This window comes from Phoxinus phoxinus (genome assembly GCF_949152265.1).
Source record: "Phoxinus phoxinus genome assembly, chromosome: 19".
Lineage (NCBI taxonomy): Eukaryota > Metazoa > Chordata > Actinopteri > Cypriniformes > Leuciscidae > Phoxinus > Phoxinus phoxinus.
In genome coordinates, this window is record NC_136894.1 from 8476200 (window position 1) to 8500769 (window position 24570).

Below are 24570 nucleotides of genomic sequence, written 5' to 3' on the forward strand. Positions count from 1 at the left end.
CTGGCGTTCTAAAAACGCGGCGTTACCATTGAAAACAATTGAAAAAACACGCCAGCCGCGTGAAAAAACGCTTTGGTGGACACACGGCCTTAATTAAAACTGAATTCATAAAATGATCCCATGATGGGAACCCCTAAAAGGTTCTATATATGAAGCGTCTGACAAAACCCTTTAACGTTCTATACAGAAAAAATGGTTGTCGTTCAATGTAAAATATCAGAAGAAAAGGTCTTCTATAAGAGTCCAATTTTACATTAAACGGCAATATAAAAATGGTTCATTGTACAGAAAGAAAAGTCCTTGATAATTATTAATATCACCACAAACTGCATAATACAATATTCAAAAAATTTCACAATGACATATTATGCTAAGCTGACTAAGAAAACTGACAATTTTGTACGTTTTGAGGATGAGAACATGCCAGTAAACCTTTGACATTCAGCAGATTTTCCCCCTGCTGTTCTCCTTTTTTTCAGGTTGTGACCCACCAGTTGCGAACCACAGCCTTGCACTTACACTTTCAGAGTTCAGAATCACATCCCAAATTGCTGCAAAAGTCATAGGCGATTGTGTAAGACGGAAAGCATCTTGAAGTTAGAAAGAGGAATTTGATGTGAGGCACATCCCCAGAGGTGGCAAGGGACTTCAAGGAATTCAATCATGCGAAGGTCGATCCGAGACATAGTCCATTTGAAAGTCTTTCCATGCCTGCACGTCACCCCTTACTAGAGTTGAATTGCTCTGAATTGGTTTGGTGTGTTGAATTAATCAGTTGTGGGTAGAAAATGATTTGTGTTACAAATGATTAAAACTTTGGGTCAATTCAATATTTTTAAAGTCGAGTTTAAAGCACATGTGCCAAGATCTAAGAAAGATACTGTTTGTTATTAAAGTTAGTTTCATATGTTTTTGAAAAATATTTGTATAATTTTCAAGTAAAGATTATTTTTGTTAAGACTCATTAATGATCAAAATACCATGTGGTGTAAGCAATAACCATCAAGTAAAAATAAATGTATTTGAGGGAATCCTTAAGCATTATTTTCCAAAATTCCAAGGTTTTCTATCATTATAATATCATCAGTAATATCATTATTAATTCATAAATATCAGTTTTTAGTTGAGTCGGACCATGATGCCATTTTATAGCCTAAACTAATCTTGCCTTGTCGTGTGTGTGTGTGTGTGTGTGTGTGTGTGTGTGTGTGTGTGTGTGTGTGTGTGTGTGTGTGTGTGTGTGTGTGTGTGTGTGCGTGTGTTTAAAAAAAAAACTTCATAAATCAAAAGAGGTACATTTACATTACTGCATGTATGAACTTAATTACGGAAAAGGAATTTTCAAATAAATGAAAAGATCTGGATACAAATTATAATATTATGAGTGTCCTGTCATTGGCTGATTTACAACAATTTTAAAATAAAACCAAAATCATTATGTACAAGTATCTGAATGTGTCGAAAAATTCAATGCAGTGTTAAAGTGAGTTTAACACTGTAAAGATTGCCCATTTATATTAAAGGAACGTACACTCCATCTCATTTTACACTACTCTGACTTTCCCGATAGAGATCTCAGATTGATTTCCATAGCAACTGAAGTGAAAAAGACCGGAGGAGAAAAAAAAAAGGCACCTTATCTTGTGATGCATGTTATAATGGTTAGTTCGGAAAGCAAGGAATTTTGAAATTGGTAATGGGTTAAGTGCATTAAAGCATTTGCCATACTTGCAGCCTCATAAGCTGTTTTTATTGTGAGGTGGTCAGGGAGCACTTTATCAAAATTCTACGCCTTTCACAATACTATTTGCAATCAATACAGCTTCTTCTGTTAAAGACTGGGAAAAAAGGGTGCATGAGCCAAAGGGCAAGTCTTTGTTTCTGATGATGTTTAAACCTCCCTGACCTATCCTCTCCCGGAGAAATCGAGCCGTAGACCTTCGACCTGATCCATTTTGGCTCATGAGCCGGAGATCTCCTGAGGAAAGGTGTGCAGGCTCAGTGCTAAGAGCCCAGACTGATTAGCATGGAAAACAGAGAAGAGCTGGAGGAAGTGCAGAGGTGCATGAAAGAAGAGAATTATGAGGCTGTTTTCATCCTCTCGAGGCATAACTGTGTGAGCTGAAACCTGTAAAATGAGTTCAAGGGTCGACTCAGCATCCTACGTTTGATGTCTTTAATCTTTACTTTAAGTTGATGTAATTGAAATGGCTCCACATGCAACAACAAAGTGGGAGAAACAGGAATGGATTACTTTTCTAAAGATGCCAGAGGAAGAGGACCATTACTGTGTTTACACAACATGGTTTGAGTCAAGCCCAGGGGCATGACCTACAATCCTACAATGACCAAAACACTTCCTTTGTAATGAATGTGACCACTAAAGGAAGTTGACATGAGCTGTTAAGTGGCAAACATACCAATCTTCTAGAAAATTCTTATTTCTGCCTATATAGCCTTAGGCTTTGTAAAACGGGGATGATTCAATGCAGCGATCAGGAAGTTGTCACACAAGTGTGCAATTTGAACAATTCAGACTTTGATACAAACCTCACAAGACAGTCCAGCCAACAGACAAGCAACACCATTAATGACATGCTTACAGAATATTTAGAAAAATGAATGACATAAAGCTTGCAAATCCCCAAAGACAACTTTCTCCAAATTGCAGACAACATAGAAAGTTTGGTGAGCTGTGGTCGATCCACAAATAGAGGGATAGCCAAGGGCGATGTGTACCAGCGCTTTGAAGACTCAAATTGAGACCAGTAGCCTATGCTTTTTCAGAAGCTAAACTACAAAGGTTTTGCTTTGAAAGAGATTTAAGATTAAAATAAGCACCTAGGGCATTTCTTTAAAAAAAAATTAAATAAAGACAGCATTACGCATTTTAGTAACTAAGTGTTCACTACAAAAGGTTACCGTGAGTGCAGCTAAGAGCTGAATCATAACCTGAACTGAATTCGTCTTATATACAATTTAAATATAACAGAATAGTATAGAGGGAATGTGAGTTAATTCCAGTGATGCAAATGTCAATGTGGCATATAGGCATAATATTGGCACAAATGCAATGCAACCAATCAGTATTAGAACAAAACATCTATTTAGAGAGAGTCATGTAGTGGACTCATGACTCATCTGAATGCCACGTAGTGCAATTGCATCAGATCTACACTGTTTCCAGTTTTCATCCTGCGTATCATGTAGCTCCTGCACTCTGACCTGAAGCTAAGACAGTCTGAGGAAATATCCAATCACAACACAGAAACAGAGAGGTTTGACCAATCACAAACTGTTAGGAGGCGGGCGCTAAAGCAAACACGAATGTTTGGATTCTTTAGGGAAATGTAATGCGCGAATTAAGATCGCTAAAAACTATGCATATTGATTTCTCTGGTCGGTAACAGATATCTAACGCAAGGCAAATTTCTGAGCAGTGTCAAACGAGAGCATTATGGCCGATGACACAGACTTACCACTTAAAAGACGGGAAGAATCGTCTCTGTAGTTCCTGGTTCAGCGTTGTGTATTTCAAACGGATGCGTGATTCAGCCAATCGTGAGGTAATCCCTTCAAATAAACACCGAAACGTCATTAGGTGGGCGGACCCACAAACCAAAGCTGTCAAATGCATTGAAGGAAAAGACTGAGCACACACACACACACACACACATATCAAATAAAAACTTTATACATAGAATCTTTATGTACACATTTTTTTTAATGTAGGCTGTATTTAAAGATGCTTTTCAAGGGCTTATGTAAGATAAAAATGCATGAACTGCAACCCCTTTGTGCCAACTTACACCATACTCTAAATCTTTTCAAATGTAAATTAGTCTTTAGTTTCCAAAATACTTTTGTGTTGTATGATGTACATGCAAATAAAATTGAACAAATTAATTTTCTTTGTTTCTTTAGCTATACCTCAATGAGAAACATTAGCTTAAACATTGATTTTTACTGAACAAATCTCCTTTTTCTTTTTAACAATAGAATCAGAAATCATTTATTATCATTATTATTATTGTTAGACTAGCCTACTACTAGTTATTTTTGGGTGTATGGCTATCTTTTTGAATTGTGCCAAATTAGTAAGTCATAAAACATAATCAAAAGTGGTGTAATTTCAGTTGATAGCCTTTATATTATCTGAACTAGAAAATTGGCTTGTGTGGCCTTGTGTGATATCGGCATTTTTAATAGTATACTTCAGACAAACATGAATACTTGAACAAATTTGCCATTTAGTCCCTCAAGCAGTACAAATCCATAAGTTGTATACATAACAAAAAGCAAACAATTAGCAAAATCTTAATCAAATTCCAAGGTATTATGTAAGGTAAAATACTTAATACTAATTAATAATGTGACAACTTTTACTGTTGATATATAGCCTATATATCACTGAGTTTCCATTTACACGCACAATTCACATTTATGTTTATGTTCACAGAGTTCTTATAAGAACTGACGTTTGTTGCTTGCACGCATCACATTAATAAGCCACGTATAGCGTCTCAGCGAGAAGGCTAATTTACCTTAACAATCCCACATGTTTGTGCCGCGAGATCTTTACACAATGCTTTGAAACGCACAATGTGAAATGTCAGAATGAAAGAAAAAGCGAGAGGGAGACAGCAAGAGACCAACTTGTTTTCTCTACTCCTCTCTCTCCTTTTTTTGTTTTATTTAAGGCTAATTTCCATTTCTTTTGTTTGTGTTGAATTTTGTCTGCATAATTGCATCGAGTCTTATTGCTGCCTGGGGCAGTGTGGATTATGGAGAGGCTTGCCACTGCTTGTAACTTATTGAAGTTTAAAATGATTTTCTGCTCTCCTATGGGCAGCTGATTTGAGAGCAGCGCAGCGGTAACTAATAGATCTAATCTGCTTATAATGAGCCTGTGTAACATATTATTTACTCAGCAGAGAACACAGATATACAGAGCAGTTTTGCACCACTTTGATAAAGCGACACAAGTGGATGATGTTGAAACTGATGACCTCTGTCCTTTGAACCATTCTTGGTGCAAAGAGGATGGAACCATTTTGTACTAATTCAATAGCCAAAGGGGTGTTTAGAGAAATAAGTAAATGTTGTTTCTTCTACAACATATAACATAGCTTTTCTCATAGCACAAGGACTCTGGGCAAAAATCTTTTTTTCTTTTTTTTTCAAATATTTAAATAAGCCCTGCCATCTTCGTTGAGGGAGAGACTTGCTTACCATGTGTTTTGCATAATTAATTTTCTCATTTGCATGCTGCTCCCAATCTTTTGTGATTAATTCAAAGAGGCTAGGCGTCACTACATTGAATATTTTGGACTGAAAGAAATTATGATTTGTTTGTATCTTTGGATGTTATTTTTTTGCTTTTTTTTCTTCTTCCCTCCAGCAGATTGATAGTATTTCAAAAGAGATATTTATGTCCCTTGAGACTATAATGGCTCCATGAGAAATAACACTTGTCAGAGAATCCATACTTTAACTGAAGTGACAAATGAAAACTCATCAGCACATGATGCCGGAGTGAACCCCACCCTTGCTTGAGATGCGACAGACAGCTTCGGCCTCAGAAAATAACAAACAGCAGGTCCTTAGGAGATTCCTCAGCGAAGATTTAGTTAAATGTTTTTTTTTATACTTTTTTACAGGAAATTTCCAGCAAAATCGCAGCCGTAGGGACCGATCAGCTGTGTCTGTGCTGCTTTTAGGCTGTATGAGGAAAACAGGAGACAATTGGCCGAACAAGTACAAGGAAAACATGCAGATTTCATCTTCACTGCGTGCAAAGCATTATTTGAATTTGCATGTAGGCCTATTACCAATCCTAATTTTAATTTAAAGTGATTTCTCCCCCCACCATCCATTAGTCATGGTAAATCGATAAAAACCCACTGGGAGAATGCTTCGCTAATGACTGGCACACAGTTTCGCTAGAGCACTCATCAGACAATCTCTCCCTCTCTTACATTCTCTTTTTCTCTCGATCTTTCTCTAGGCAGTGGTCCTTAATTGCGGTATTTAAAAGAGTGCAAGCACAGGAGAAGTCCCTTGTGTGTTTGACTGTCTGCTACATTACATTATAACTCTACATTTGCAAATGACGTGGGATGAATCAACTTTAGTCATGAAATGAAAATTCACCGTAAATGCATGTTATTGATTTTATTGTGAACAATTCATCCATTTTTTTAATTATTTTTTTTTACCTCATAATTTGTAACCAAACTTTCACAACTGGGCCTTCCTTTTTTTATATTTAAGCCATTTATCTGCTTAAATTCCGTCCCTTCAAAGCAACAATAAAAACGTTTCGTCTTCGGTCGCCCTACAGGTTGGACGCGGAATTGTTCATTACCGCTGTCGTAAATAATTTAGCCGCAAATAATTTATAATTAATCGCACGCACGCTCGCTGTTTATCCAGCACCGGCTTTGGAATGAACGATGTCCACAGACAATGTAGAGTATGTTGCATTATTTCATGAAAGTATGATGTATTGCGACATCAGAAACGAAGAAAAACTAAATAATGACTATTGTAACGCTTGACGTTAAGCAAGTAAAAAATTTTGTTTTCTTATGTCTCATTCGAACTACAGAAACGCGACCCGGTCTGGCAAACTTACATAGTGTGGTTATACTGTAGCAGATATAGGGCCGCAAAGCGAATCCAGAAGTGCCTTTCACCCTGTTATGACTTGATGAACCACTGATACGGTTTTGGAAACATTATTTTAAGGTAAAAAAAATTATTTGGTGTTGCTTTAAGCTATTGTTCATCTTCCTCGAAATCCAATTAACAATCTAACATCTAATTTCCTTTTTCGATAAACTGTTACACTCGGATGTATGTCAAAAGAGATGTCACTATTTCTATTTTATCATGACGTTAAAAGGAAACACTGAAGCCAATAGTATAGCCTATATTTATTTTATGTTTTGGTTTTCTTCATCCCAATGGTCTTGGATTTGGAAACACACGTTGTTGTATTATTTTCATGTAATCACTGTGGAGCTGCTTTGATACAATCTGTATGGTAAAAAGCGCTATATAAATAAAGGTGACTTGACTACTGACACCTACTGGCATGGATGTATGAAGTTAATTGACTAACTGCTGCCATTTCACACCAAAACTTATAGTTTATCTTTTGCTTTGATCCTTAGATATTTTTTTCTCATACGCACTTATATAAAACTATTCAAGGCTGTATGTGAGAATACACTGAAAACATTAAACATTATGTTTAAAATTCCAACTGAATAACCCACGATCTCTTCTTTCAATGTAATCGCTGAAACAAAATCCCTGAAAAACCATAAAGCTGACATGAAAAGAGTTACCATAAAATACAGTTATTATAAAAATCTGTACAGTTGCCATCCTCAACCCTGCTCCCAAACACACACACACACACACACACACACACACACACACACACACACACACACACACACACACACATTCATATAATATTTTTATCTCTCTTCTTATTCCATGCCTGAAGTCTAATGTGGATTTTTTAGCTTTATCGCTGTAACACAGAAGCTCCTTTTTGGCAACAGTGTGTGAGCACTGATAGCCACTAAATGAATTTGGGCTCATGAGATGGACCGACTCATAAATGTCTCATGCACTGATAACTGCATATCTTACATTGAAGTTTGTGTTGTTATGCACTAGCCCTGCTACGGTGGAGCCATGTACTCGTAGCTTCCAGAACATCCCAAACATGAAGCAGCCTCGCCATATTGTCTTTAATCGCTTTAATGGAATAAAATCTCAGTAAAGCTCTCCATTAGCACTCCTCTTTCCTGGGCTCTCTCTATACAGTATATACACACATATTTCACCAACACTTGACCATTTTAATACACTATTTTAGTTCTATTTTAATTAGTTTTAACTTAAAATAATAAACAATAAAAACAAAATAAAACAGTTTCACTTTATTTTGATGGTCCCTTTAACACATTCTGTGTAACGTTGCAATGTCTTTAACTCTCATCAGAGTGTTAGAAGAGTATCAGTAGACTGGTAAGGTTAGGGTTAGAATAAGTTGACTAATACTCTAATATAAAAAAAATCCCATTATTTGAACAAATTGCTTGAGTGAACGATTCAGTAACCTCTCAGAAAGACTCTTGTTTCATTCTCGTTTCTAGATTTTGTAAATATAGTAACACCCCAATTAAATAAATACAGTAACAAAAATATGAACAAAAACAAAACTATTGACAACAGTTTAATTTTCACATCATTTGAATGAATTACTTGAGTGAATGATTCAATGATTCTCTCAGAAAGACATTTGTTTCATTCTTGTTGCTAACTAGCTTTTGCACAATAAGCAATATATCATAAAGGGTCAATAGTTTTCACAATAACAGTATTCACTTAGTAAATGTAAAGTGCACAAACCTAAAGAACAAAAAGAATATGATATTTTCTATGAAAGACACTTTATTTATTGGATGTGCCTTTGTTTGTTGTTACTGTATGGTAAAGTGCTCTGTTAAGTTAAGTCTTCAGCTGTTCCTTAACATCGTGATGGTCTCAACAGATCGGATGGAGGTTGGGATCTCGTTCCATCGCTGTGAAGAACAGACGCACAGCAACATTCTGGATGGCAAATCTCCAACATGCGACAGATGTCAACATCCCCCCCATAAAATCGTATACATATGTCTTGGCCCATATTTATACTTTGCTACTGGAGTGAGATTTTTAATTCAGTATTGATATCCTCAATGTCTGTCCTTACTGCATCCAAAAAAATAAATATTTAAAAATAAATAAATATTTTAGCATTGCTGGCCAGATGCCTGATACTGATGTCCTTTTGTTGTTGTTGTCTCTTGTTTTGTCCCTTTTATGTTATGCTTTCTAATCTTTAAACATACATTTTACTTAAGCTTTTAAAACCTTTTGATGTATCTGATTTTGTCTCTAAAAAAACGTAACTATAAAGAGAAAAACAGGGAAAGAAGATATCACAGAGCATCTGTTTTATTTTTATTTCTTGATTTCTTAATTTTGCAATTTATTTCAAAAGCATGAGGACGAGTTCTTTTGAAGTAAAGTTTATATAACGTAATGCTAATTTCAGTTTCGTAAAAGACCCAGTGTGTTGACTATCTTCCCCATCTAGAGTTTTGTGGGATTAGTCAATGGCAAACCTCTGAGAAAGATCAGGACATTTAGTAAATCTGCAACTGTGAACTGTTTCTTTTTAAAGCAGAATTTCAGAGAACGTTCTGTGACCTGAGAAACTGAGTTATGCAATTACCCGAGTTAAAGGAACATGTGTTTCTGTGTCGAATATCCCTCAGCAAACACTTAATCATTAGAATCTCACGAGCCACTGTGAAACCGGCCTCACACCAGGTGCTCCGTTCACGACTCCACAAGATTTGCTGTCTTGAGACTTCAAAAGACCAGTTGACATCGGTAGCGTTTGACACTTTAAGATGAGGCGATAGTCAGTTTGGTATCTGCATGTATGATCAGAGTTTCCTCCTCTGGCAGTGACGGGCGTCTGTCTTGCAGCTGTGGAGCTCAGTTCCTCAGGGAGAGAGTGTTCTGTTTACACAGGTGCAGCCGCCGGCCTCCCTCATCAACACGCTGAACACATCAGTCTTACTGTTTATACTGGCAAGTCCAGCTCCGAAGCAAAGGCATTTTCAGGCAGTGAACTAGCCGCGCACATAGCTTTACATGCGCTCGTTGTGAAGCGCTCGGCACACAAAGCGAGGGCCCAGATGCCAACATCTGCATTAGTAATGTTGAAACATTACCCTAATCACCCGAGAGCCTCAACTCTGTGGGGGTGGAAGAAATCTAGACACATTGTGAGACCAGAGAAGCTCCTTGACTCGCTAATTTCTGTTGTGACTTGACCTCTGCGGTAATTATCCTTGAACTTTATAAACAGTGGTAGCACAAATTAACACCCATAAATGGTTAGCAACCACGGCCAGATGCTGGGGAATGTGCTCAGCCTTAACCAGCAGACTGTTCACTGCACTTCTGCAATGAACTTTGTATCAGAGACAGTATGAGGAGGAGAAGAACTAAATAAAAAGGAGAAATTGTGGTGCTCAGTAAGGCGGATGTAATGGAAATTAAATGAATGGTGCTAATTATAATTAGTAATTTTCATAAATAGATCATGTGAATAAACTTTAATCAACTGATGTTTTTTTATCATCAACGCATTCAATTATTATCTTGATACGTTTATTCTTTTTTTTTTTTTTTGCAAGCCATTCTCACTCCCAAGGCGTCAAACGTGTTGTCATTTGCCAGCATGTTCTTTTGAAGAGTAGAATATTTGTTACATTTTGAAAGTAGGGTCTTAAGCTCACCAAGGCTGCATTTATGTGATCAAAAATATAGTAAAAACAATAATAATTGTAATATTACAATTTAAAATAACTATTTGAATACTGTATATTTTATATGTAATTTATTCCTGTGATGGCAAAGCTGAATTTTCTGCAGCCATTACTTCAGTCTTTGTCACTTTTGATCAATTTAAGTGTCCTTGCTGAATATATAAAGTATACATTTCTTTAAATAATTATTTAAAATATAAATATATTTTTAAATCATGTTGCTCTATGATGGCATATGCCTGAAATATCAGCGATATAGATCTTTTATAAGATCTCAGTCCCACTTTTCAGTGGAAAGGTCCAATCAGCTTTTTGATAGAAGCATCAAAGTTTGTTAACGATAGAATATAGATTAGACCAATTAGAAATATACAACAAAACTGATCGCATATCACATTTTATGGCTGATTTTAATTATGTTTTTGAAAATTCATCTTGACAAGCAGTTTTGGCTTTTTTTGCTCTTTCCTTATCTAAATAACGAGAATCCGCACTTGTATGCATGTGTTACCTACACAAAAAATAGCTGTTTAAGGGACCTCAACACCATGGCCGCAGAGTGAACTGGTTTTTGGTAGTATAGGCCTACGCTCGGGTTTCAAATGTCTAAATCAGGAACATTCAAGAGCACTCTGACTGGTAGTAAAGGGCCCCTCGCATTATTGAAATGAATTTCTTCTTTGTTTCACTCTCCCAACATAGGCAAAAAGCATTACTCTCGATCTGCTTGCGCGTTTGTTTATATTGATTTGCCGTGTGTGCATTCACAGCTCTCCTGCCAACTGTACGCTTGCCAAGGCGAGCAGGAGCGAACGCGGCAGGCTCCGGGCCCCGTCAACAGCTGTGTCACATATGCCGCTGATCGATATAAACAAACACGCCCGCCCCCGCGCGAGACACGATTGACAGGTATGATTCATCTCGTGCCACCGGAGGGTGGAGGAATAATAAGTACAGATAGATCATCACCCGTCCCAGGGAAAGAGCGGTGAGGTTAGCGGGGGACACGGGAGAGATCATTCGCCTCCCACGGCAACACGAGCGACTCCCCGCGCACGCCGCCGCAGCGAGAGCAGATTAAAGCTGCGTGATTCCGCCAGTTCTTTAATTCCAAAAGTTCCACACTGTCTGACTCGGAATAGATAAATTGGTGCACTAGGCTCATCAGTGTGCTGAGGTTACTGTAGAGAGTATTCAACAAAGTCAGTGGGGAGGATTACTCGAGTGTCAAAAGGCAGCACCGCCGTACTTAGCGGCGGCTTAAAGCGCAGTACATTTGGTGCAGCTCAGGACTGGTGCGTCTCAGTGCTCCAAGACGCATGGGCTCTAACAGTGGCACGGCACACGATGGGGAGAGCCATTTCAGCCGTGATGAGAAGTAATGGTTTGAAACAATATTCCCTCGGGGCCCTCAAATTGAAACCCGAAACTGTGATATTGTTTCATCCCAGTGCAATTTGAAATGTCAAAACGACTTTGGCGAATTCGATCCACTGAGCACCCAATAGCTGTTGAGAGCCATTTGGAGAGGCTCCATAATACACATCATCTGCACATGCAGATTCCCATGGATGACACACTTACTGAGTTGGATGGCACACATCATATACAGTATTGCACTGTTCCATGGAGAGTGGGAATTGTTCATTAAAGCCAACACTGCTAGATGCATTTGTTCTAAACTACAGAGGAGGCATTACTGCTGTGAATTACACTGCGATGTCTCCACTAATTCACATCAGTTTTACTTATTTTTTTCCTTATGTATGCATGTATTAGATACATATAGGGAGGTCACAAGGGCTTCATCACTGACTTTGGATCAAAAGTTCAGTTGCATAAATTATTGTTTCCAACTACAGATTTTCAAACCTTAAAATTAAGAACCATTTGGGTTAACAAAGGAACACAATATACAACTACATTAAAGTTGGCATGAAATGGAAGTTGCAATTGTCTTTTCTTCTTTATTGCGACATTTATTTGATTGAAACTTCTTCTTGAACTAGAAAAATGTAGGGTTGGACTTGATTTTGTCTATTGGGAATTGATTGGATCATTGGAATGTTGTGGTACGCTGTTGTGATGTCTTGTGAGTGACAAGTTTGTTTCGCCCTCACACCTGTAAATGCCTCAGAGAAGAGAAACGATGTTTTTTTGTTATTTTGATTAAAGGGCACATGAATTTGAAAAAAAAGATGCACATATCATTTACAATAAATACTGCAATATTCCATTGGAAGGATAGCTCACCCAAAAATGTAAATGTTTGGGTGAGGGTGCTATACAAGCAAGAACCACAACTGCTTACTTACCCTCAAATTGTTTCAAACCTGTATGAGATTCTTTTTTCTTCTTCTGTTGAACACAAAACAAGATATTTTAAAGAGTCTTGCTAATTAAACAGTTGACGGTAGCCATTGACTTCCATAGTAGGAAAAAAAATACTATGAAAGTCAAAGGCTGCCGTCAACTGTCTGGTCACCAACATTCTTTAAAATATGAAAATTCTTTAAAAATTAAATTCCTTAAAATAACGTTTGGAACATGCAGGTGAGTAAATTATGAGATAATTTTCATTCTGGGTGAACTATATTATATATACTGCATATATATAATTTATTCATGTGATGAAAATGATAATATTTCACACATTCAAATAATTTCAATAGCTTTTTTGAATCCAGAACTGTTCATTCTGACTTTCAGAGAAATTTTCACCGTAAAAAAATATGTGATAAGCCTCGGTGTCCACTGTCTCTATACAAATATTTGCACAATATACTGGATGGTTATGTAAAGTAGAATGTATCTGTTTTTAAAACATAGGGAATTGAAAATATTATCAGTGGACAGCTCAATCAAACCCACTCTCACATCAATAGTGAGTTAGTAGGCACTTTTTCATCTGCATCAAGTACATGTAAAGTCCCCTTCAGCAAAAATCACCATTATAATTAATTGAGAGTGGCATTTAATCAGGGGGGCATTTAGATATGTTTGATTAGAGGACTGAAATCAGAGCCATTGTGTGGAGTTCTCATTATTCTCTTGAGACTGACTGCAGGAGTCCAGTGTCACACTGAGAGTTCAGACGCTCTCGCATGGCCGTTTCATGACGCTGACTTGACAATCAGGATCTAGCATCAGTGATTTTTTGATGAAGACAAAAGTGAAATATCATACAAACCATTGAGTGCACACATACACACACACACAAATGTGCTAATTTTCTCAGATTCTAATGAGTTCAATTAAAGAATTTCATTACAGTCTAAAGGGTCTAGTGCACAATTGCTTTGTCATCTGTACACTTGGCCTGATTAACTTTCTTTGTGTTTTTTTTCTCTTTCTTTCCCCACCTCTCTGCTATTTCTCTGTTTGTATTCTATTCTCTATATTTCTATCTCATAATTCTTAATGGTCATGAAATCCTAAGTCACAAAATGACCATTTCAGCGCTGTTCGTTCAGCTCTGCGTTGTTATCCTTTAGACGCATGCGTTGTGAAGCCTCCGATATAATTAAAGCAAAATCAAAGAACAAACTGGTCTCAATCTTTTCAAACAAAATCAAAAGTTTGGAGTTTGTTTTAAGAGTTTAACCAGCTAATCAAGGTCTTAGGCTTACTAGAAACTTCCAGGCAGGTGTGTTAAAAGGGGTCATATAATGCCTTTTTTGTACAAGTTAATATGATTCTTTAGGGTCTAAATGAAAAGTTTGTAATATACTTTAATTAAAAATGATCATTAGTATTGTAAGAAAACACTAATTTTACCTGGTCAAAAACAGCTCTGTTTTCAGCACGCCATTTAAGTGCATGTGTCTTTAAATGATAATGAGCTTTGCTCACCCCGCCCCCCTGTTCTGTGGGGTTTTGACACAACACACGTGGAGTGTTGCCTTGACAATAGTTGAGGATATATTTTGGAGAAAGAATGGCAGCGGGAGTCTCTGAGGACACATCTGTGCAACCGTATCAATTTGAACCGGAGTCGGACACAGAACAAGATGGCGGCCACGAAGAAGTTCGACAATTAAGGCTCGAACAGGACGTTTCTGAATGGTTGGTTAACGTAATGTCACTTTGATGTATCTTTGTATGTACTGGCAGGGTAACGTTTGAGTAGTGAGATACAAACGCTATGTGTTTACTGATGTATACGTTAGTTCATTGACAGATTGATGTTACAGCTAATGGTCATGAAAACTTTTTTTTCCGTAAATGTAGGCTTGTCAGTGATGAATAAAACTTAACACTCACCTCTTTTGGAGGTGCAACAGGAACACAAATAGAACCGATTCGTTTTCTAAAAGAATACTAACTAACGTACTGACTCTCATTTATAAAGCAGTCTGGTGAGAAATGATTCGCGCAAACATGAAAGCATTGACGTTGATCGAGGAGAATATTCCCTTCGAAAACAAAACTGAAGCGTCTTCAGCGGTCATCGCTGAACATCAAAATGTCGCTTAGACGTCATTCTGCTCCTGGGCTATGATGACAGCTCGCTCAGGGCGGGTCTGTGTTGAAACGCTGCTGTCAATTAGTGGGAGGGGCGTCCGACCATGTGACGTCACATGGTCAGACGGCTCGATTTGAGACAGGAGAAAACATATAAGGAGATTAAAACACAGGATGGATTTTTATCATTATGTGATGGTTGTGTACAGGCTCTGCCAACACACATTTTAGTACAATCAACAATCAACACAAAAAGTGCATGTACTGTACCATTATATGACCCTTTTAAGGCAGGTTGGATCTATACTCAGCAGGGCAGTGGCAATCCAGGACTGAGTTTGGACATCCCTGTTTTAAAGCAGTCTATTGTACAAGTGCTATATATAAAAACATGTTGTGACTTCACTGAAGTGATGAATTGCAGTGCTTGTGCAAACATATCTATACTGCTAAGATCATATGCTTTCTTAACTGCTGTTTTCTCAGCACTGTCATCTTTCTTGTGTGTTTATTTTTGTTATGGAGAGGAAAGAACGCAGCACATATTTACATAGGCTATTAATCTACGCCGCTTCCAGCAGTTTGGGCAGCATTGGGATGTTCGACAGTATATCACTAAAAGAGTATTTTACTCCTAAGCAAACGATAAAGAACGTCACCGTGTGTATATTGGGACCTAGTTTCCTCAGTACACAAAGGTGTTGTCTGAGCTGGAGTGCTCAACACAGAGAAAATATGAATAACGGTCATGGCTTTTTGGCCATTCATTTACACGAGAACGGCGGTTTGGGTGCCTGAAAATGCTAAGTTTTGAAAACGGGTTTCAAAGTCCAAGTCTTTGAAAACGGTCTCCGTGTAAACAACAAAAACGCGAATCTCTGAAAACGATGATGTCATGCACATGTGTATTACGTGTTCGGTCTAGTGTTTCATCTCCATCTAATGGGTTTTTACATGCAGGGTTTTTAGTCGGTTTGGCGGATCTGTGTGAATGGGATCACAGAATTCATGTTAATCGTAAAATCGTGCAAGAGTAGCACTTTGAAAAACATTGATTGATCAGATTTCACTGAAAATGTATATGTCCATATAATATTTATTCTTAGATTGTTAATGTGTGTGGGCAAGTTGCAAACTCAATGAACATGTCAAAGGTAGCATGCACCACAAAAGCCAAATATCAACTTCATCATGGACCAGCGTTGACTTTTTATTTTTCTATTAGCCGCTGTTCTGCAAGAAGAGACACGAACGCAAAACAGAAAACCATGATTTATTTGTTTACTTTACTCTCCAGTCATTGTCTAATGAAACCACTCCAATTACAGTTTAATGTGACTTAATGCACACATTCTGTCTTCAAATCAGCCTCTGTAATGGCTGTAATATACATATTAGACAGTTTAATTAGATGGCACTTTAATTGTCTTCATGCAGTCCTCCATTAGCGGGTCTTTGGTTTGGTGCTGTGCTAGAGTGGGAGCTGTACTTTCTTTTTCCTCAGATGGAGAGATTATTTCAAAGCCATTTAAATGCTATATAAACCCAGCCTGTGGGGCAATGCATAATGGCAAATGTATGAACAATAAGCCATCAGCTATATTTGCCTGGCGTTGCCATGGTTAACAGTCAAGACGGTCCATTGTGCTGCACTCTCGGTATTTCCACATATAATGCTTGGTTCTACACTTAAATAATCAACTGAAGCATTTTAAAGCATCATAGACAACCTTGTTGATCCCAGAATGCACCAAATGAGCTTAGTGAAAAATAAAAAAAATTTGCTAAGTAAAAGTCACATTCTTAAGTAATTTTGTCTAATTTTACAATTAAAATAGCTGCCCCAAGGGTTTTATCACTGATTTTGGAACAAAACTTAAATTGCACAAATGCTTGTTTTCTCATCAACACATCAAAACTCAAAAATTCAAGGGGTAACTGTATTAATGAATATAGATGTTATGGTTGAACTGAGATGCTAGGAAATAAATAAGTGTTTTTCATTATCATGTCGGGTAAACTCAATATAATTAAGTAAAAAAATAAAAAAAAAAATTATTTTATCCAATGATTTGTGTTTTTCTGTGGATTAACTGCAAACCATATTTTCTTTTTCTTCCTTTTTTTTTTACAAATGTCTGTCTAATTTTACAATTTAAATTGACTTTTTTTTAACAATTACAAACTTATTTAAAATATAAACTTATAAAACACACCTAGTCAAGATGCATATGAAAACAGACCTAAAAATCGGACATAATTTTTCTTCTCAGGTAAATGCACCTGTGTCTTGTTTAAATATTTTTTTACTTTAAAAAGTATCACAATGACAAATCAAAACATATTAAGATTTTTTTTGTAGTGTTTGTGCAGTTAGCTTAGCAACATGCTAACATAACATCAAACTCGATTGCAATCAATAGCAGAGATGCTACCTATGAAGACTATTCCAAATGTTCACTTATGAGTTACAGTGATAGTTATGATGATGCCTTATGGTGCGTTCACACCGGACGCGAATAGCGCGTCAGGCGCGAGTCATTTCAATGTTAAGTCAATGCAAAGACGCGTTACGCGCGTAAAACGCGTGTAACGCGTCTTTGCATTGACTTAACATTGAAATCACTCGCGCCTGACGCGCTATTCGCGTCCGGTGTGTGGGTGCAGTTAGAAGGGAGTTTCCCTTGATAGGAAGTAGGAAGTGCAGCTTTGTCTCTTTTTATGCATTGCAGAAAAACACAGTACTCGTTATTTTCCTCACAGAAGACGGATACTGTCATATAAATTGTGCAGGTCATTAATAAAAACATAAAAAAGGGAGACGACTTGCAAACACTGTGTAGACGAAGCATTTTACTTTTTGAGGGCTTAAAATAGGTTTAAAGAGTGACCCGGGCCTCCAAAGTATACGTTCTCACAGGCCAGTCAGTATTGGGCCTCACTTCGGAAATGAGTTCTTCTATAGGAACATCGTCTCAAATCATCATTTGCATGTGTATTATCCCATAGCGCTCCCTTCCCGCCAGGTCGACATGCCCTAAACACACCGCTGTCAGCACACAGGCATAGGGCCAAAAGCTGGTCTTCACATTGACCGGCGAATGACTAACACATGCAGCAGTGCTGAATCTAGAAAGCCATCACTACTGTGTGCATGCTTTAACAATCACACGCCAACACGCTTCCACACATCAATAGACTTTAAAAATGAGCCGATGTGCAGAAAAAAGAGGTCTTTGAGGCATTCAATGCTTGTCAAGGTGGTCTTGCGTCTCCCATTTATTATTCTGAAGTCAGAGATGTAACGATTCGAGTTCACACACACACTTTTACTGACTTTTTAAGGACATTTTTACCTTACATGACCCAGACAGAGCGGGAGGCACCGGCAGATTGGCATCACTTATTCCAGTGGTGAGTGATGTCAGAAACAAATGGACTTCCCATGTGCACTCGAGTCAATTGTGAGTTCCAAGAACAACCCGCGGAGATGTGAAGAACTTGTGGTTAAACAAATTTTGCCTGCTCAGATATATATCTTCTGTCTGTTGTTCTAATCAGATTTCACATAAAATCTTTAAAGTCCGCATTAAACGGAAGTTGGGATGGTCTTTTCGTCCCTTTTGTGACGTATAATAGCTTCTCAAACAAGAAAAAAATGTAGGGCGGGACTTGATTTTGTCCATCGGGACTTGATTGGATTGTTGGAGCATTGTGGTTTGCTAGACATTATGCGCCAGAAAAACAAACGCACAGCCATCTATAGAATCTTTTCTCTGAACTTTCTCTGAGAGTTAAGGAAAGTTATCGTGAGCATTTTAATGTTTGAACTGATTTAAAATCCAGATCTTACCTTCATGCTGTGTAAATACAAACCGGAAGAACACAATGAGCGCAGCGCTGAAAAGGGGCGGGGCTATATAAGGTATATTGCTGTGATCTCATTTGATTGACAGGTTGACAGTAAACGCATTATCAGAGAAGAGATGACACTGCAAGATGGAGGGGAAGTTATTTTGGTTAAAGATTACGTAAAGATTTGTAAAGAAATATGGATGTGCATGGATAAATCATTAAAAATAAACACTGCAATATTATTAAAAATATTAAAAATTGTCCATTTTGATTTCATAGTAAATTTAACCAGAAGAATACAAGCAAATACATCAGGTAAATGTAAATATCTTCATTCAACTCTCTATATTTCTTTTCCATGTGGTGTGGAGAAAAAGCAACTGTGGGATTTTTTTCCCCACTTTATTCTTTTACATTCTGTATGTTTCTGTAAGAATGTGCAATACAAAAACAATAATATTGTTATATTAACATTATATTTATTATCGCAAATTCACATCACAGTCCCTTCAGATATATGAATTTTTAAACTCTTTTTACATAAAATATAGTAAGAAATTAGTGTATATTTTATTTGTTACAACTATCTCTCTTTTTTTTGGCTATAATTTACTATTTGGCTATAATTTATTTATCAACTATTAGTCACCCTCTTTTCAGACCATTAGTCAAAATCATTGGAACACTGGAAAAGTGTTCACCTAAAAAAAAAAAGATTCATGATGCAACCTCCATTTATTTCACTGAATAATATTTCTTCTATTTTATGTTTGGACAGTTGACCGTTTTCTTGTCCAGATCAATTCAAATCTACTGAAGTTCAGTTGCTGTTGCCATCTGATCGAGGTTGAGAATATATATTTGTTTTACTTTCATTTGGCTTTAGTACCAAGGCTAGAGATTTAGTTATTGGTATATTCCTCAAAATGATGTAATGTATGTCAGGTCCACAGCCAGACATGTTTGTTATTGAAAGCAGAGACACTTTGATTGAATTCCCTTGTCCTCGAAACCTGGCAGAGATCAAACATAAAAGGTGCTCGACATCAGAGAGAGCAAATTGGCCCAGCGCTGGAAGGATTGGTCCAATCAACCTCCAACCGTATAATTAGTAATTAGATTGGGATTAAAGTCAACGCAGAGTGGAAGAGCGTGGCCAATTCAAATCAGCATATGAAATGTGATTAAATTAATGGGAAAAATTGAAATATTAATGTTCAGATTTGCAGCCGGGTCCCAGGTCTCGGCCATCAGTCATGAGCTGTTTGAACTGTTCTTAATTACTGACTCCGAGGGAATAGAGGGGGAAAGTGAATACTCTGATGCTGCCTTTCTCTTCTTCTTTCTGAGTGCAGGGCAATGCATAGATCTCCATCTCTGGCAGAAGCTCAATACCACTGTAATTGTGCCAGGGTCTGAAACAAATACCTCCTTTAAGCGTTGGCTAGCTCTGTGTCCTGACCAGAAACGATACGACAAGTTTCCAGCGACAACAAAAATGTACTGTAGTGTTCTCTAGTCTCACTATTTTCTGTAAAGCTGCTTTGGAACAATATCTATTCTGAATAGTGCTGAACAAATACATCTGAATTGTAGTAAAACAACTCTCCTATAGAGGGTAAAAAGAAGAAGCACTGTTACCTTTGATATTTTCCAGATAATATTTCTATAATTTGTTTGGGTTTTGGTATAATTACAAATAAAAGCTGATCATTACAATAAACGGATGCACTTCTTTTATTTTCGGAAACAATTTTACACTGTAAAATATTGCGTACATTTTAAGGCTGTGAAATTCTTGAAATATACCTGATGAAAAAGTAAAATTAAGTATAAATGAACCTACATTTAGTACCATGGCAAATACAATGTAATACTCTGTACAACCCAATAAGGTAAGGTAAAGGTTTTGTGAATTCAAATGAAATAAGTCCACAATAATAAATATAATAAACATTCATCAAATCACACATCAGTTGTGGAAAACGGAAGCTCAAGCATGTTCGTTGGCGGGTGAGAACCAATGAGGTTCATTCTTGGGTTTTTTTTTTTTTGCACGTCAAGCAGGTTAAGCTTCTGTTTATGCTCACGGATGAATGTTTATATGTGAATAAAAGCCTAAATTCAATCTGTTCATCATATAAAGCGATTGAGACTCTTCAGAAAATTTTAACTAAACCCCTCAATTCATATGTATTAGTTTTACGATCTCTTCATTAACTTTTTGAAACGTCAAAGTGTCAGTTGCGTAGACTGTCAATGGAGGGACAGAAATCTCTCAGATTTCATCAAAAAGATCTTCACTTGTGTTCCTGAAGATGAACGGAAGTCTTACGGGTTTGGAACGACATGAGGGTAATTATTGACAACATTTTCTGTTTTGGGGGAACAATCCCTTTAAAGCATTGAAACCTGAAGCTCGTAATGGAACGGGACGTTACATTTCGGGAACCCGTTTGAGATGTTTGGCCAATCAGAATGCACTGGGTCAGCTGGCCAATCAGAGCACAGAAGGAGAGCTTTGTAAATCAGAGCATTTCAGACTTGGGAATAGAGGAGCTGCAATAATGAACATTAAAGCACATCAACCTTTTCTATTACACCCAATAATCAAAATAATGAACTTTTAAAATAGCATCATATGACCCCTTTAAGGGGTCCTTAGCATAAAAACAAAGAGAAAATGAAGAGAACTTGAATTACTCAAAATGTGATTGTTTCCAAAACGTTCCTGAAACTAAAACTAATTTGAATACACAGGAGCATCTCAAGACAGCAAGGTTCTGTATCAAAGCAATTGCATTTTTTCCACTCTAAACTGTTTACTTGGAGGTCAAACCAGCGCATACCACTAACGTTAAAGTCCTGATGCGAGTCATGTGAACAGGCTTTAAGCAACTAATTTAATGAGTTCCTCATTTGCCTCTGTCGATTCCCAAACAGAGAAAGCAGAAGAGAGAAGCCTACAGTTTCAGTGGGCCAGACATACGGTAACGAATCAGATATTCAGGTGCCATTTTACCTCTTGCACAGAGCCATTTTTAAAGTGTTGGCAAGGTCATAATACACTGCTCTCACAAATGGCTAAAGGCAATTTAGCAGAGAGTGAGGATATGTGCGTTGGGGGTGGGGTGGGGGGGGGGGGTGGATAGGTACTAAGGCTCTTTGATTCCAGCAGTAGGGGACCAGGCGAATGTACAATTAGCCCTTTTGACCATTTCACTTTCATATTAAGTTCCTGTCAAACATCAGCACAGGCTCAAGTTGAAAGTTTCATCATGAAATATTCCATTGGTGTGCCAAGATAAAAGGATTAATTCTTAACTTTATGACTATCATTAACATATACAGAGCTGAATGGAATTAATACATGGGTTTCTTATGTGAAACTTTTCAAAGTTCAACTGACAACCATAAATTTCTAAATTGCCAAAAGGTATTGCTCATAAGACGTTAAAATAACATTTTCAGTTTCATTAAGACATGGAAATAAAACCATGAATTTTCCTTTTTGATAAATAACTGAGGGCTGCCAGAACAATGCGATAAGAGTAAAGAGTAGTAAGTACCTCATGCTGAACGTGATTCATGCAATGCAGTATCAGTGTCAGTATGTTTTACTACTGATTTATTTATATGATTTATGCTCGTTTTTGAGCATATATAATATATCTCATTTATAATAGATGTAAACCTAAAACATTCTGTGATGTGCATTTGAATTACGCACCAATATTTAATGTTCTCATCATTTACTCACCCTTGTGTCATTTCAAATCTGCGTGAATTTCTTCCTTCCTCAGAACACAAAAGATACTTTGAAGAACTGTTTTTGCCAATTTAATAATAGTCCTCAAAAAAGTCAATGCACTCTTAAAAATAAAGGTTCTTTATACTACAAAAACCTTTAACATCCATGGAAACTTTCCATTGCACTAAAGATTCTTTATATTGGAAAAATGTTCTAGATGTTTTTCATCAAAGGCATCTTTCCATGCCATTGATGATATTTCCTGTCACTTATGACACAACGCGTTAGCAAGTCTGTTCTGGCAATCCGTGATCTCACTGTTATACAGTAGGGGGTGCTGTTACGGATCTTCTGAAATTGTACAGCATTTCCAGATCCAAAAACAAGCAAAGAAAAATATCTGCGTATATATATCAAACTTTTTGAAAATCAAAGCATCAAAGTGGTAGTTGCATACCTGTCAATGGAGGGACAGAAAGCTCTCAGATTTCATCAAAATATCTTCATTTGTGTTTTGAAGATGAATTAAAGTCTTACGGGTTTGGACTAAATGGTAAATGGTAAATGAACTGCATTTATATAGCGCTTTCACAGACCCAATGGCCACCAAAGCGCTTTATATTTTGCCTCACATTCACCCATTCAGACACCGACGGAATAACATGAGGGTGAGTAATTGACCCTTCGCAGAAAGCTTGATTGACAGGCGATCTGACCAATCATAATTTGCCATCCGCCATTTTGTCTGGCAAAGCAGTCAGGAGAGTTAGTAGATTAACGTTGGAGGATTTGAACTTGAAAAACAGAGTGTATTGACGCCTTTCCGCGGTTAAAACAACATTCCTTCTTATGTTCACACAAGTTTATTTGATGCTATAAATGACCTAGAAGGAAGAGATGATCGGTTCACGAGCAGCTTTAACTGAGGTTCTACATCGATCTGTCAGGCACATTAAAGAGCCACAAAACGGTATTTATTGTTTAAATTTCTTTTAAAAAATGATTAAATTTGAAAGGTGAGACTTTGTTTAATATCAAAAGTAACCCAAAGGTAACTTGGTCTGTCGGCGTGTTGTCAGTCTTCTCTCTGCTCCGCGATATATTTTTCACTGCGTGAGAACATGGTGTGGCGTGAGAGCGACGTAGCTTGTCGGACATAGCAACAGTAACTAAAGGGGGCGGGTCTTTGCGAACTGTCAATTAATAACATCATTTTCATTTTGGGGTTTATCTCTTTAATGGTGCGTTCACACCGGACGCGAATAGCGCGTCAGGCGCGAGTGATTTCAATGTTAAATCAATGCAAAGACGTGTTACGCGCGTAAAAAAATCCTGCGGCGCGAATGAGGCGCAGAATGCAGCGCGGTAGACGCGAATACGCCTCATTCGCGCGTCAAGTTGGCGCGAATTGAGCGTCTGGCGCGTTACGCGCGAATGATTTTATAGTGCTTTTTGTGCATTCACGCGTTTGACGCGATTTCGCGTCTGCCGCCCGAGTTGAAAAATCTGAACTTCTGCGTCAATTCGCGCCGCGTTAACCAATCAGGAGCCTGCTTGCTTCACGTGACATACATTAACAAACTCCTGCTCAAAGTCACTCATTCAAAATAGAGGAGAAACTAATTTTAGCTGTGAGTGATCACCCGGAATTATATGACTCAAGTTCATACTTTTATAGAGACAGGAACAAAAAGGACCTCGCTTGGAAGAAGATAAGTGAGGAGATTGTACAACCAGGTAAGTTGTAAGATATACAAATTTCACTTTTGTGTCACGTTATTGACCTACTAACTCGCTAGTAAGCTGCCGTGCTGCAAGTTTACAACTATTTAAATGATCTATCAACATCAGACATCTTGTAAAAAGATGGCCGGCAACGGGTTTCAAAACTTTTGCCTCTGACGCACGTAAATTCCGCTTCAAATGTATGTTTTTACGCGCGTCAATTTCGCTCTTGACGCGCGAATGGACACAAAGTGATCAAGCGTATAACTAGACTCAGCAGGCGCGAATTTGATGCGCTATTCGCGTCCGGTGTGAACGCACAGTAATGAAATAATATTGGTTCTTACTTTAGCAAACACAAGGTTG

General features: G+C 37.5%; 1 protein-coding gene across 1 annotated transcript in view; it reads right to left on the reverse strand.

The window, feature by feature from the left end:
- The window catches only part of triqk (triple QxxK/R motif containing), a 31131-nt gene extending 27563 nt beyond the window's left edge, over nucleotides 1-3568 (reverse strand). Inside the window, exon 1 of the mRNA XM_079591930.1 lies at nucleotides 3480-3568. The gene's annotated coding sequence lies outside the window, so the exon portion shown is untranslated. The remainder of the gene's footprint in view (nucleotides 1-3479) is intronic.
- Nucleotides 3569-24570: the final 21002 nt, after the last annotated feature.